This window comes from Schistocerca serialis, unplaced genomic scaffold, assembly GCF_023864345.2.
Source record: "Schistocerca serialis cubense isolate TAMUIC-IGC-003099 unplaced genomic scaffold, iqSchSeri2.2 HiC_scaffold_1261, whole genome shotgun sequence".
NCBI lineage: Eukaryota > Metazoa > Arthropoda > Insecta > Orthoptera > Acrididae > Schistocerca > Schistocerca serialis.
The window spans coordinates 7,289,303-7,305,824 of NW_026047471.1; the positions used below are offsets into that span (position 1 = coordinate 7,289,303).

At 44.2% G+C, this 16,522-nt stretch overlaps 1 pseudogene; it reads left to right on the top strand.

Moving 5' to 3' along the window:
• LOC126438173 (protein HIRA-like) overlaps positions 1 to 16,522 on the top strand; it is a 450,749-nt pseudogene that overhangs the window by 78,665 nt on the left and 355,562 nt on the right.

Consider the following 16,522-nt stretch of genomic DNA (forward strand, 5'->3'; position numbering starts at 1 on the left):
ACCATCATACCTATACCTAAACCCGGTAAGGACAAAAACGTTCCTTCTAGCTACCGCCCCATATCTCTTACCAGCTGCATTTGCTAGGTGATGGAACACATGATTAATGCCCTTCTGGTACAGTGGCTCAAGTCTCGCAATTTACTGACGAGTGTACACTATGGATTTTGTTACTTTAGCCACCCATGTCATGAATGGTTTTCTGCAGAAATCCCAGACTGTCACTATGTTTTTCGATTTGAAGAAGGCCTACGACACCTGCAGGAGAACTGATATCCTCCATAGTCTCTGCACGTGGGGCTCCCATGGCTGCCTGCCCTGTTTCCTTCAGGCATTTTTAAAAGACTGAGTTTTCAAGGTGCGTGTAGATTCTGCCATGTCGGACACCTTTATCCAAGAAAACAGTGTGCCTCAGAGTCTCATCCGGGGTGTTGTCCTCTTTGCTGTCACCATTAATCCTATAATGGCTTTTCTGCCACCAGGCATCTCCAGCTCTCTTTTTGTTGATGATTTTTCCATCTGTTGCAGTTCTCCATGGACCTGTCTCACTTGCAGTTCTCGATGGACCTGTCTGACGGAGCGGCATCTTCAGCGATGTGTTGATTGTCTTTAGTCATGGAGCATTGACAATTGCTTTTGTTTTTCCACTGACAAAACCGTCTGTATGAATTTCTGTCGATGTAATTGGATTTTCCCACCATCTTTATATCTTTGGCCTTTTGCCCTTTTCTTCATTGAAACTACAAAATTCCTCGGGCTCATGCTTGATAGGAAACTCTCTTTGTCCTCCCACGTGTCTTACCTGGCAGCCCACTGTTCTCAATTCCTCAAAGTCCTACATGTCCTGAATGGTACTTCCTGAGGTGCTTATCGAACACCATCCTCTGTTTGTACCGGTCCCTTGTCCGTTCGAAACACGACTTTGGGTGCTTTGTTAACGCGTCTGCCCTTTCATCCCTCTTAATGCTGTCTCAACACTATCCACCATTGTGGCATCCGTTTGGCCCCGGGTGCCTTTTACATTAGCCTGGTTGAGAGTTTAACAGAAGCTGCTGAACTACCACTGTCCTACCACGGTGACTTCCTCCTCAGCAGGTATGCATGCTGTTTGTCTGCCATGCGTAGCCACCCATCCTATGCCATCTCCTTCAATGATTCCTGTGATGGCCAGTATGGGGCGTGTCCCTCTTCTCTGACACCTCCTGGAGTCCGTTCAGCTTTTGCTACAGCGGCTTAGCTTCACACTACCTGCAACTTTCCCAGTGGGTGTGAACCCTTCACCACATTGGCTTTGTGAAGCAACCCATGTTAACCTTGGCTTTCATTTGCTTCCTAAGGACACTATTCCAGCCTTGGTCTATCACCTTCAGTTTCACGACCTTCGCATGGAACTTCGCAACAGTACCTTTGTATACACTGATGGCTCTTGGACTGACCGTAGGGTTGCAAGTGCCTTCGTCATTGGCACCTGTGTCTTTCGACATTGGCTTCTGGCACACTGCTCAGTATTTACAGCCAAGCTCTTCTCCATTTGTCAGACCACGGAGTACATCCGACAACACAGCCTTTTCAATTGTGTCCTCTTCTCAGCCTCACTTAATGCCCTTCAAAGTCAAAGTGCACTGTACACCACCCATCCCTTAGTGCAGTTGGTCCAGGAAAACTGTCACCTGCTCACCCTTAGTGGAGCAGTGTGATATTTCTGTGGGTTCCTGGTCATGTTGGTCTGCCAGGAAACAAGCCTGCTGATACTGCTTCCAAGGCTGCAGTCCTCGTACTTCAGTCCCTACAATGATCTCTGTGTTTCTATCTGTCAGGAGGTAGTGTCCCTTTGGCATCGTCAATGGTCCTCCCTTCATGGGCTTATTAAGCCTCTCCCAGCAGCTTGGACAACCTTCTCTAGGCCCTTCTGCTGGGAGTAGGTCATTTTAACTAGGCTGCATATAGGGCACTGCCTTTTTAGCCATCGTCATTTGATAAGTGGCGCTACCCCACTACTTTGTACACATTGTGCCCAAGTCGTAACTGCCTGCCTCTTCCTTATGGAATGCCCAATTTTTAACCGTTTATGTTCCCACTTGGGTTTTCCCTCATGAGTTATCAGCTGTTTTAGCATATGACGGGCAGGCTGTTGACCGTCTTTTACTTTTTACCCGCCAAACCAATGTGGCAAAGTCCATTTAATTTTTAGTTTTCGACTTCCACTTCTGTATGTCATTGTTTTAGCCCTTTTTTCACATGTCCCCAGGGGCTCGGCATTCATTTGCTGGGTACGGGCTTGGTGACCCCGGGGTTCCTGAGCTGGGGATTGGTAAGAACCAGCAGTCCCGTCACCTTAAGTTCTGGGCATGCTGTCGCAACTGACGATCAGATGGCACCACAGGTTTTAAATTCTCATTAGAGACAACAGTTTGTGTTGCTTTTAATCGTTTCTGCTCTCTGTTTAATTTGCCCGTTTAAAAACTCAGGGTACTGATCTCACTTTTAAGGAAAAGGTTAAGTGTCTGGGTCTTATCTTTGATGAGAAGTTAACATGGTTGCCACACCTTAAAGAAATGAAACTGAGATTTCTCAAGGCCTTAAACATCCTTAAATGTGTTAATCATAGGTCTTGGGGAGCCGACAGAGCATGTCTGCTCCAACTTCATAAGGCCTTCGTGCAACCCCAGCTTGAATACGGATGCCAGATTTATGGGTCAGCAAGGCCTTCATACCTTAAAGTGCTGGATGCCATTCACCACGAGGGTATTAGGTTGTCAACAGGGAGTTACCACACGAGCCCTGTTGTTAGTTTGTGTGCAGAGGCTGGTGAGCCTCCTCTGTCTATTGGACGTCTTCTTCTCGTGGTATGCCACACATATACACTCCTGGAAATTGAAATAAGAACACCGTGAATTCATTGTCCCAGGAGGGGAAACTTTATTGACACATTCCTGGGGTTAGATACATCACATGATCACACTGACAGAACCACAGGCACATAGACACAGGCAACAGAGCATGCACAATGTCGGCACTAGTACAGTGTACATCCACCTTTCGCAGCAATGCAGGCTGCTATTCTCCCATGGAGATGATCGTAGAGATGCTGGATGTAGTCCTGTGGAACGGCTTGCCATGCCATTTCCACCTGGCGCCTCAGTTGGACCGGCGTTCGTGCTGGACGTGCAGACCGCGTGAGACGACGCTTCATCCAGTCCCAAACATGCTCAATGGGGGACAGATCCAGAGATCTTGCTGGCCAGGGTAGTTGACTTACACGTTCTAGAGCACGTTGGGTGGCACGGGATACATGCGGACGTGCATTGTCCTGTTGGAACAGCAAGTTCCCTTGCCGGTCTAGGAATGGTAGAACGATGGGTTCGATGACGGTTTGGATGTATCGTGCACTATTAGTGTCCCCTCGACGATCACCAGTGGTGTACGGCCAGTGTAAGAGATCGCTCCCCACACCATGATGCCGGGTGTTGGCCCTGTGTGCCTCGGTCGTATGCAGTCCTGATTGTGGCGCTCACCTGCACGGCGCCAAACACGCATACGACCATCATTGGCACCAAGGCAGAAGCGACTCTCATCGCTGAAGACGACACATCTCCATTCGTCCCTCCATTCACGCCTGTCGCGACACCACTGGAGGCGGGCTGCACGATGTTGGGGCTTGAGCGGAAGACGGCCTAACGGTGTGCGGGACCGTAGCCCAGCTTCATGGAGACGGTTGCGAATGGTCCTCGCCGATACCCCAGGAGCAACAGTGTCCCTAATTTGCTGGGAAGTGGCGGTGTGGTCCCCTACGGCACTGCGTAGGATCCTACGGTCTTGGCGTGCATCTGTGAGTCGCTGCGGTCAGGTCCCTGGTCGACGGGCACGTGCACCTTCCGCCGACCACTGGCGACAACATCGATGTACTGTGGAGACCTCACGCCCCACGTGTTGAGCAAGTCGGCGGTACGTCCACCCGGCCTCCCGCATGCCCACTATACGCCCTCGCTCAAAGTCCGTCAACTGCACATACGGCTCACGTCCACGCTGTCGCGGCATGCTACCAGTGTTAAAGACTGCGATGGAGCTCCGTATGCCATGGCAAACTGGCTGACACTGACGGCGGCGGTGCACAAATGCTGCTCAGCTAGCGTAGCGCCATTCGACGGCCAACACCGCGGTTCCTGGTGTGTCCGCTGTGCCGTGCGTGTGATCATTGCTTGTACAGCCCTCTCACAGTGTCCGGAGCAAGTATGGTGGGTCTGACACACCGGTGTCAATGTGTTCTTTTTTCCATTTTTAGGAGTGTAGATCTTTGTCCGTTCCTACATCGCCAGCATCCAGTTACATTCTTCAGCTGCCACTGGAATGGCCATTCAACCACCGACCACAAGCAACATGGCCATTTGGGATCTGTGCAATGGAGAGCCTTGAATTATTACGGGGGGGGGGGGGGGGGGGGGGGGGGGGTGGCATTAAGGTCCAAAGCCAGGGGTTGAGTAGGGTGTCCCCCTGGCTACTACCAAGGCCTAGATTGCTTTTAGAACTAACTATTTACAAGAAGCATTGTTCCCCAGACCATGTTTATAAAATTAAATTTAATGAATTTTTACGTAGCCACCCAGATTTTATTACTGTCTACACAGATGGCTCTAAGCAGGGAGATGTTTTTGTTTGTTCTGTCGTGCTCCCTGACACTGTCCTCAGGATAGGGCTCCCAGAGCAGTTTTTAGTTTATTATGTGGAATTGTTTGCTATCATGAGGGCAATGGAGCAGATGAGACAGTGCTGTGACAAAAAATTTATCATCTGCTCCAATTCTCAAAGTGCCCTTCTCGCTGTTGGACAGATGTACCCAGCAGATTGGATGGTGCAACAAGTGCAGGACACTCTCCTTCTCTTGCCCAGGCAAAACAAGGAAATCGTTTTGTGCTGAGTTCCAGGGCACATAGGCATCCAGGGTAATGAACTCACTGATGCTACTGCTAAGGAGGCTTGCTCCTTTCCTCCTCCTGCCAGCTGTTCAGTCCCTCTGTGGGCTGTCACTTCATTTGTGACCAGAAAGGCAACATTTTGGTGGGAGTCCCAGTGGCTGGAAGTGAGGAACAGTAAACTACGTTCCATCTAAACTTCAGTGTGACCATGGATCACCTCCTTTCGCTTGCGATGGTGTGAAGAAGTAGCCCTTACTTGGCTTAGAGTGGGACATATTGCCCACTGACACGGCGTGCTCTTACATGCTCTGACATGTAGTCAATTTTAACTCCTCTCTGTCTTCGTGTTCTGTAGTTTTGATTTGGACACGTATGACCTCAATTGTTTTTTGCACCCTAAAGCAATGCAAAATCAAACCCTTAGTAACAGAACTGTTGTTTCAGATTATCCTCTTTCCCTACAACATTACATGCAATGCTTTGATTTGCAGAATATATTCTTATTTTCCCGAGCAGCGTCATTTGAAGATTCAAATACGAGAATAGTTTACCGCTAGAATGTTTTTCAACAAAAATTATCAATATATTTAATTTTGATGACTGCATATATTGTGGATACATATTAGATGTCTTTAATGCAGTGGTTTCCATTAACTTCTGTATCAATATTCTGCTGAATGTTGTTGAATTTTCTGCCCTTAGGAGCATTTCCCAACCCAGTGGCAAGAGAGTGGCCTGAACTTTTACTCTCTCATTTGCACTCTTTTAACGAGGCCACTGTCATTATTATCAATGTTTTAAGCAATAACTAGGATTGAACCTATGACCCCAGACCTTTCTGGATTCATAGTTAGTTGCTATCCCTAAAACGAGATTTAAACCATATTGCACAATTATGTCCAAGAGTTTCTTATTTTATAAATTTTGAGTTATCAGTGGAAGGTAGAGGTAATTTTTGACAGAACACATTGGAAAGTAAGCTGTCATGTGTCTCCAATTTTTTCATATGCAACTAGAGGATCAGCATGTGTGTTTCAGTGGCATTTTTATCACTGTATAAAACAAAACAAACACCATCCTAACAAAACCTTGAAGGCTCAATAGAACAGTCTCATCCCAAGGCAAGAAGAGCTCTTGTCAAGACTATCAGGTGGACAGTACTTTTCGGGAATTGGTTTATCCTAATCTTATTTACAGTTGCAGCTATACAGACAATCCTGTAAATTCATGGTCATCATTATCCATTTGGATTACACAGATACAATAAATTGCTTTTCAGAATTGCTAGCACACCAGCAGTTTTCCAGTGTTTTTGAGCAGATGAGTCAAAACATTCTGATCAGACAAGTATCAGGACAATACAGTAGTAAATGTTGAACTTATGTCTGCCATTCCAGACCACTTCAACAGAATGGGCTAAAGTGTAACCTACAAAAGAATGAACTCTTTCACAAGCGAGTTGAGTATTTCATCTACATGTTGAATCTTAAAGGACTTCAACTGAATTGACAACATATGTAAAGCATGGAAAAAATTCAAGGGCCTACCAACTTAAGATCTTCAATCATTTCTTGACAAAATAAATTATTATGTATATTTTATGTTGGACCCTCTTCCTCACCAGTTACAAGTATGCTATTTTCTATTGATAGACAACACAACATGCTAATGCCAATGTCCTGTCTAGATTACCTGTGGGACCAATCTCTCATTTGATTCTCAGAGGCACTATGCTTCCAAGTAGACAGCATCTTACAAAACTGTCTTCAAGAGTGTCCTGTTGATTACACTGTGTCATGCTGGTTCATTTATTGTAGATGTCATAATTTTCGCATCTGTCATCTGTCAAAATTACAACAGCACCTACTCCAAACAAGCCAGCGTGACACACAGTGTAACCCAATATCCAATAAGAACAAATTCTCCATTGTGTATAAAATATTGTTGTCATGTGGATCACATCATGCTAGATAATAAATGTGACTTATGAAAATGGGCAGAGCCTTAAATGAGTTATTTAGTATATAAACAGCAGCTATAGTGTTAAAATGTCTTTCTTCAATATTTGATAGCTGCAAGACACAACACACTGAAAACGTTTATAAAACTCAATGTCAAAACTCTCTTTTGTACAAAAGTTGGTCAGCATTTTCAGGTAAATATTCTTCTTGATATTGTAATGTACAGGATGTCAAATTGTTATCTTTCTTTCTATAATTCGATCCATTAAAAAAAAAGAATCAGTCATGGTACAGCATTGTTCACTGCCCCACTTGGAAAAACACAGAGAGAAGTCTCATTCTGATATTTTGGATCTCAGACTGTGAGACCTGTGAGATAGTCGACATTTGGCGTTCATTTCGGCCGCGTGTCTGAAATCCGTGCTCGAGAGCTCAAGTGACAACAATGAGCAGGAGGGCCTGCACACACCAATAACAGCTTCTAGAACAGACAAACCCAGTATTAACACACAATTCACAAAAAACTAAAGCCAACTGGCAAGCACTGGGTAGCGACAAATACAGGACGAGACGTTAAATGTTATAGTGTGACAACCGCGATTACTATTAAAGCAATAGTTCGTTAAACAATCTCCAATGATATGAAATTTCACTTGATAAATTTATAAATCACCACTATCTCAAGGTGATAATGACCAGACAGTCTGCACACAACCTTAAATACCAAAGCACCATTTGATGGCGCAAAATCGTTACCATTATAGTTGCCAACAAGGAAGAAGTTTGCAATTCTAGTTTAAATTAGCAGCTGAAGTTTTATGTAGAGAATTAACTTTGATTCATAAAATTTACCACTTAATACATTAACAATAATAATAAAAAATGAATCACTGAATATCAGCCACACTTGCAATTCAAAATAAATGCAGTGGAATCAGGCACAGTGCAGTTTCATGGACTTGCAATACCAAGTATCGTGGACCCTCATCCAAATGGTTTACACATCCAAAAGTTCCACCACAAAATTGCTCATCGCTTAAAGTTAGTCCAGGAGCTCGCTGTTAACATGCACACCTGGGTAAACTCCCATGCTCTCCTCAGGACTCGAGATAGACATGACTCTTAAACAGAGCCTGTGATGACTGGTGACTGCTTTCACACTCCAGTTCTGCTCGCCGCCAGACCCAGGCACTGGAATGTCAACACTATGCCCAGTGCAGTACACTAAGCATCGACTGACTACTCATGATGCTCAATGCCCTATCTTCCCTCTGTCAATGTCCCCAACCACGTCTCCATCACTGCCCGGACCGAGTCTCCTTTGATGCCCCCGACTGAGTCTCACCTTGCCAGCCACTGCCATCCTAAATAGACGGTGCTAGCCAACCATGACACCACAAAGCATGACAGGGAAGCTATCCTGCTAAGAGCATCGCAAGAAGTCACAGTTCAATAACATTATTTTACTAGTTAGGTAATAATAATTATTAGACAGAAAATATATACCTGGAAAAGAATAAAAAGTAAACTGCAATTTATGAAATGAGTACTTGAACCATTATTTCTAATTGTGAATGTGATACGAAACCTTGTTGGTTTTATTTTATTTCTATCTGCAATGGTCTCTCGTTATTGATGTGCAAATGACATCATGTTGTGATGAGAAAGTTTGCCAGTGCACGTGACTTAATGGTGTAGGCACTTTTTCACACACACAGGACAATGAATGTAGTATGTATTTTCATTGTTTTACTGCATGTCTAATTCAGTGTTCCATTCAGAAACATCATGTTCATATTACATTATTTTTCTCCATGATTAAAAACTTATTTTATTGTTGACAAATATGTCTTTCTCTATTCATCTGTACTCACCAAGCCATCTTATGGTGTGTGGTGGATGGTACTATGTGTACCACTGTCACAGCCTCTTCCCTGTACCAGTCACAAATAGTTCACAGGAAGATTGCTGGTAAGGCTTTGTGTGGGCTCAATGTTTCTAATTCATGCTCATGATCTTTTCACGAGATATACATAGAAGGAAGCTATATACACTGAAGAGCCAAAGAAACTGGTACACCTGCATAATATCGTGTAGGACCCCTGTGAGCATGCGGAAGTGCCGCAACACGATGTGGCATGAACTCGACTAATGTCTGAAGAAGGGATGGAGGGAATTTACACCATAAATCCTGCAGGGCTGTCCATAAATCTGCAAGAGTATGAGGGGGTGGTGATCTCTTCTGAACAGCACGTTGCAAGGCATCCCAGATATGCCCAATAATGAGGATATTGAAAGGGTAATGCAGTATGTAAAGGGGTACGAAGATCTAATAGTCATGGGCGACTGGAATGCAGTTGTAGGGGAAGGAGTAGAAGAAAAGGTTACAGGAGAATATGGACTTGGGACGAGGAATGAAAGAGGAGAAAGACTAATTGAGTTCTGTAACAAGTTTCAGCTAGTAATAGCGAATACCCTGTTCAAGAATCACAAGAGGAAGAGGTATACTTGGAAAAGGCCGGGAGATACGGGAAGATTTCAATTAGATTACATCATGGTCAGACAGAGATTCCAAAATCAGATACTGGATTGTAAGGTGTACCCAGGAGCAGATATAGACTCAGATCACAATACAGTAGTGATGAAGAGTAGGCTGAAGTTCAAGGCATTAGTCAGGAAGAATCAATACGCAAAGAAGTGGGATACGGAAGTACTAAGGAATGACGAGATACGTTTGAAGTTCTCTAACGCTATAGATACAGCAATAAGGAATAGCGCAGTAGGCAGTACAGTTGAAGAGGAATGGACATCTCTAAAAAGGGCCATCACAGAAGTTGGGAAGGAAAACATAGGTACAAAGAAGGTAGCTGCGAAGAAACCATGGGTAACAGAAGAAATACTTCAGTTGATTGATGAAAGGAGGAAGTACAAACATGTTCCGGGAAAATCAGGAATACAGAAATATAAGACACTGAGGAATGAAATAAATAGGAAGTGCAGGGAAGCTAAGACAACATGGCTGCAGGAAAAATGTGAAGACATCGAAAAAGATATGGTTGTGGGAGGACAGACTCAGCATATAGGAAAGTCAAAACTACCTTTGGTGACATTAAAAGCAACGGTGATAACATTAAGAGTGCAACGGGAATACCATTGTTAAATGCAAAGGAGAGAGCAGATAGGTGGAAAGAATACATTGAAAGCCTCTATGAGGGTGAAGATTTGTCTGATGTGATAGAAGGAGTTGATTTAGAAGAGATAGGGGATCCAGTATTAGAATCGGAATTTAAAAGAGCTTTGGAGGACTTACGGTCATATAAGGCAGAAGGGATAGATAATATTCCATCAGAATTTCTAAAATCAGTGGGGGAAGTGGCAACAAAACGACTATTCACGTTGATGTGTAGAATATATGAGTCTGGCGACATACCATCTGACTTTCGGAAAAGCATCATCCACACAATTCCGAAGACGGCAAGAGCTGACAAGTGCGATAATTATTGCACAATCAGCTTAACAGCTCATGCATCGAAGCAGCTTACAAGAATAATATACAGAAGAATGGAAAAGAAAATTGAGAATGCGCTAGGTGATGATCAGTTTGGCTTTAGGAAAAGTAAAGGGACGAGAGAGGCAATTCTGACATTACGGCTAATAATGGAAGCAAGGCTAAAGAAAAATCAAGACACTTTCATAGGATTTGTTGACCTGGAAAAAGTGTTTGACAATATAAAATGGTGCAAGCTGTTAGAGATTCTGAAAAAAGTAGGGGTAAGCTATAGGGAGAGACGGGTCATATACAATATGTACAACAACCAGGAGGGAATAATAAGAGTGGACGATCCAGAATGAAGTGCTCCTATTAAGAAGGGTGTAAGACAAGGCTGTAGCCTTTCGCCCCTACTCTTCAATCTGTACATTGAGGAAGCAATGATGGAAAAAAAAGAAAGGTTCAGGAGTGGAATTAAAATACAAGGTGAAAGGATATCAACAATACGATTCGCTGATGACATTGTTATTCTGACTGAAATGGAAGAAGAATTAAATGATATGCTGAACGGAATGAACAGTCTAATGAGTACACAGTATTGTTTGAGAGTAAATCGGAGAAAGACGAAGGTAATGAGAAGTAGTAGAAATGAGAACAGCGAGAAACTTAACATCAGGATTGATGGTCACGAAGTCAATGAAGTTAAGGAATTCTGCTACCTAGGCAGTAAAATAACCAATGATGGACGGAGCAAGGAGGACATCAAAAGCAGACTCGCTATGGCAAAAAAGGCATTTCTGGCCAAGAGAAGTCTACTAATATCAAATACCGGCCTTAATTTGAGGAAGAAATTTCTGAGGATGTACTTCTGGAGTACAGCATTGTATGGTAGTGACACATGGACTGTGGGAAAACCGGAACAGAAGAGAATCGAAGCATTTGAGATGTGGTGCTATAGACGAATGTTGAAAATTAGGTGGACTGATAAGGTAAGGAATGAGGAGGTTCTACGTAGAATCGGAGAGGAAAGGAATATGTGGAAAACACTGATAAGGAGAAGGGACAGGGTGATAAGACATCTGCTAAGACATGAGGGAATGACTTCCATGGTACTAGAGGGAGCAGTAGAGGGGAAAAACTGTAGAGGAAGACAGAGATTGGAATACGTCAAGCAAATATTTGTGGACGTAGGTTGCAGGTGCTACTCTGAGATGAAGAGGTTAGCACAGGAAAGGAATTCGTGGCGGGCCGCATCAAACCAGTCAGTAGACTGATTACCAAAAAAAAAAAAAAAAATGTTCATGTCCGGATGTCCGGGGATTTTGGTGGCCAGTAGAAGTGTTTAAACTTGGAAGGGTGTCCCGGGGGCCACTCTGTAACAATTCTGGCCGTGTTTGGTATTGCATTGTCCTGCTGGAATTGCTCAAGTCCATCAGAATGCACAGTGGACATGAATAGATGCAGGTGATCAGATAAGATGCTTACGTACGTGTCACCTGTTAGTCATATCTAGATGTACCAGGTGTCCTATATCACTCTAACTGCCTATGCCCCACATGATTAGAGAGCCTTCACCAACTTGAACTGTCCCCTGCTGACATGCTAGGTCCATCGATTCATGTGGTTGTCTCCATACCTGTACATGTCCAAAATACTCGATACAAGTTGAAATGAGACTTGTCTGACCAGGCAGCATGTTTCCAGTCATCAACAGTCCAATGTCATTGTTGACGGGCCCAGGTGAAGCATATAGCTTTGTGTTGTGCAGTCATCAAGGGTACACAAGTGGGCCTTCAGCTCCGAAAGCCCATATCAATGTTCCTTTGAATGGTTCACATGCTGACACTTGTTGATGGCCCAGCATTGAAATTTGCAGCAGTTTGCAGAATGGTTGCACTTCTGTCATGTTGAATGATTCTCTTCAGTTGTCATTGGTCCCATTCTTGCAGGATCTTTTTCCAGCTGCAGTGATGTCAGAGATTTGATGTTTTAATGGATTCTTGATATTCATGGTACACTCGTGATACAGTCATATGGGAAAATTCCCACTTCTTTACTACCTCAGAGATGCTGTGTCTCATCGCTCATGTGCCGATTGTAACAGCACATTCAGACTCACTTAAATCTTGATAACCTGCCTTTGTAGCAGCAGTAACTGATCTAACAACTGCACCAAGACACTTGTCTTATATAGGCGTTGCCAACTGCAGCACTGTATTCTGCCTGTTTACATATCTCTATATTTGAATATGCATACCTATATGATATATACATGGTATATACATATTATATACATGGTATATACTGGGACTGAAGACCACAACAACAACATACCTGTACCAGTTTCTTTGGCACTTCAGTGTATTTGTTGACTCTTCTGGGAACGTATGATCTGGGAAACAATAAGTCTCACTGTGATGCAGAACGTCTCCCTTACAGTGTCTGCCACTGGAGTTGGTTGACACTTTAGAGTTTACTAAATGACCCTGTAACAAAATGGATTGCTCTTCTTTGGATCATCTCTATTTCCTCCGTCAGTCCTATCTGGTATGGATCTCATACTGATGAGCAATATTCAAGTATTGGTCTCTCTCTCTCTCTCTCTCTCTCTCTCTCTCTGTGTGTGTGTGTTGGAATGATTGACAGTTTATAATCTACAATAATCTAGAATTTAAAATTATCTTTATGAAATTATAACCTTCAACCATTCCCAATTTTTGCTATTTAACATGTTGGAGTCCAGCTGCTTAGAAGAATATCGGGTCTAGGAAACCAACCATTTATGCCATTATTTAAAGTATTTCTGGCATATATGTAATTGATGCATCTTCAAGAGTAACACATATTAAGAAAAGACCAAGCTTCAAGATTTAATTATGATGGAAAGTAAATTATTCTTCCAAAAACAGGTTCTCGGTGAGTTGTTGAGCAATTTCTTCCTTGTGAGCTTCCAAAATTTCTGCTTACTCAATGAACATGAAGTGTTTATAGCAGAATTACAGTAAACTGTGAAACCTAACAAATAAGTGCCTGAAATTAAATCAATGCAATTGTATTCGCTCAGGCAATTGCGACTGCATCTTTTACGTTTACTAATGTTTCTTTCGACATAATTCTAGAAATTGACAACAGAAGGCATCATCAGTTAGTGGACAGGTAACGAGATGTCCGTACATTGTTCTCATATGCCGTAAGTCAAGTTTTCGTGTGGTTTATGCCCGTGGTTTGAGAAATCACGGCCAGACCTATACTCGGGCATGGTCTTTTTAACACAAAGTTGTGGCCTGAGCCATGCTTGGGCTTGACCTGCATAGTGTTAGAGTGTGACACTGATGGCACCCATCACCAAATTACACTCCTGGAAATTGAAATAAGAACACCGTGAATTCATTGTCCCAGGAAGGGGAAACTTTATTGACACATTCCTGGGGTCAGATACATCACATGATCACACTGACAGAACCACAGGCACATAGACACAGGCAACAGAGCATGCACAATGTCGGCACTCGTACAGTGTATATCCACCTTTCGCACCAATGCAGGCTGCTATTCTCCCATGGAGACGATCGTAGAGATGCTGGATGTAGTCCTGTGGAACGGCTTGCCATGCCATTTCCACCTGGCGCCTCAGTTGGACCAGCGTTCGTGCTGGACGTGCAGACCGCGTGAGACGACGCTTCATCCAGTCCCAAACATGCTCAATGGGGGACCGATCCGGAGATCTTGCTGGCCGGGGTAGTTGACTTACACCTTCTAGAGCACGTTGGGTGGCACGGGATACATGCGGACGTGCATTGTCCTGTTGGAACAGCAAGTTCCCTTGCCGGTCTAGGAATGGTAGAACGATGGGTTCGATGACGGTTTGGATGTACCGTGCACTATTCAGTGTCCTCTCGACGATCACCAGTGGTGTACGGCCAGTGTAGGAGATCGCTCCCCACACCATGATGCCGGGTGTTGGCCCTGTGTGCCTCGGTCGTATGCAGTCCTGATTGTGGCGCTCACCTGCACGGCGCCAAACACGCATACGACCATCATTGGCACCAAGGCAGAAGCGACTCTCATCGCTGAAGACAACACGTCTCCATTCGTCCCTCCATTCACGTCTGTCGCGACATCACTGGAGGCGGGCTGGACGATGTTGGGGCGTGAGCGGAAGACGGCCTAACTGTGTGCGGGACCGTAGCCCAGCTTCATGGAGACGGTTGCGAATGGTCCTCGCCGATACCCCAGGAGCAACAGTGTCCCTAATTTGCTGGGAAGTGGTGGTGCGGTCCCCTACGGCACTGCGTAGGATCCTACGGTCTTGGCGTGCATCCGTGCGTCCCTGCGGTCTGGTCCCAGGTCGACGGGCACGTGCACCTTCCGCCGACCACTGGCGACAACATCGATGTACTGTGGAAACCTCATGCCCCACGTGTTGGGCAATTCGGCGGTACGTCCACCCGGCCTCCCGCATGCCCACTATACGCCCTCACTCAAAGTCCGTCAACTGCACATACAGTTCACGTCCACGCTGTCGCGGCATGCTACCAGTGTTAAAGACTGCGATGGAGCTCCGTATGCCACGGCAAACTGGCTGACACTGACGGCGGCGGTGCACAAATGCTGCGCAGCTAGCGCCATTCGACGGCCAACACCACGGTTCCTGGTGTGTCCGCTGTGCCGTGCGTGTGATCATTGCTTTTACAGCCCTCTCGCAGTGTCCGGAGCAAGTATGGTGGGTCTGACACACCGGTGTCAATGTGTTCTTTTTTCCATTTCCAGGTGTGTATAATAAAACAACAAGAGCATGTGTGGCAACACCTTCATCCTTTATGGATGTGCTCCTGAACACAAATCTTTAATTCTAGAATTTCATGAAAAGTTGTGTAGTTTTCAAGTTTCTGTTCACATTATATTATTACACATGTTAACCAAACCACTGGCATCTATCTATCATACAAACTTTTAATTTTGTTTTTAAAATGTGTAGAGGCTGTCTTGATATAGCATTGCTCTGAAGTTTTAATGTATTGTTCATTGTTTCAGCACTTCAATTCCAACATTCTGCAGAAACTATATCGTTCTTCATCGAAGCCTCAGCAGTACTGCTGTTGTGCAATTGGTTCTCGAGATCGATTGTTATCAGTATGGCTTACAGCACTCAAACGACCTCTTGTTGTGTTGCACGAGTTGTTTACTAATTCTGTGCTTGATCTGTCATGGAGCTGTACAGGTCTGCAGTTGATGGCTTGTTCATGGGATGGAACTGTTGCTTTTGTAGAGTTCTCAGAAGATGAACTTGGGAAGCCACTTACAATGGAAGAGAAGGTGTGTTTAATTAATATTATTTCTAATTCATTTTAATTACTGAAAGATAATGTTGACTCCTTCATTGATGGAATTATGTTTTATTCATGAATTGTTAGTTCCTTAGTGTGAAAAGCTAACATGGATTACTGGATTACTTTCACAACTTTACTGTAGGGGGGGGGACAAAGATGATGTATCTTACCAAACGAAAGCGTTGGCATGTTGATAGACACACACACACACACACACACACACACACACACACACACACACACACACACACACACACAAAATTCACTTTTTCGCAACCAACGGGCGCTTCATCAGGAAAGAGGGAAAGACAAAAGTGGGTTTTAAGGGAGAGGGTAAGGAGTCATTCCAATCCTGGGAGCAGAAAGACTTACCTTAGGGGGAAAAAAAGGAAGGTATACTCTCGCGCGTGCACACACGCGCACACACGCGCGCGTCCACACACACCGACCCACACACACACACCCACACACACACACACACACACACACACACACACACACACATGTCCATCTGCACATATACAGACACAAGCAGACAATTGTAAAGGCAAAGAGTTTGGGCAGAGATGTCAGTCGAGGCAGAAGTACAGAGTACATTTGCCTCTGTGTTTGTGTGTCTATCAACATGCCAACGCTTTCGTTTGGTAAGTTACATCATCTTTGTTTTTAGATATATTTTTCCCACGTGGAATAAACATGACTGTTCAGATAGAAGTTATACTAAAAATTTTCTGATCATTGGTCTGGCACCAAACAGAAGTAGCATTTCATAGGGATCCTTTCATGTTCCACACTTAAAGTTCTATCCACTTTTTAAAAGTCTTCTTT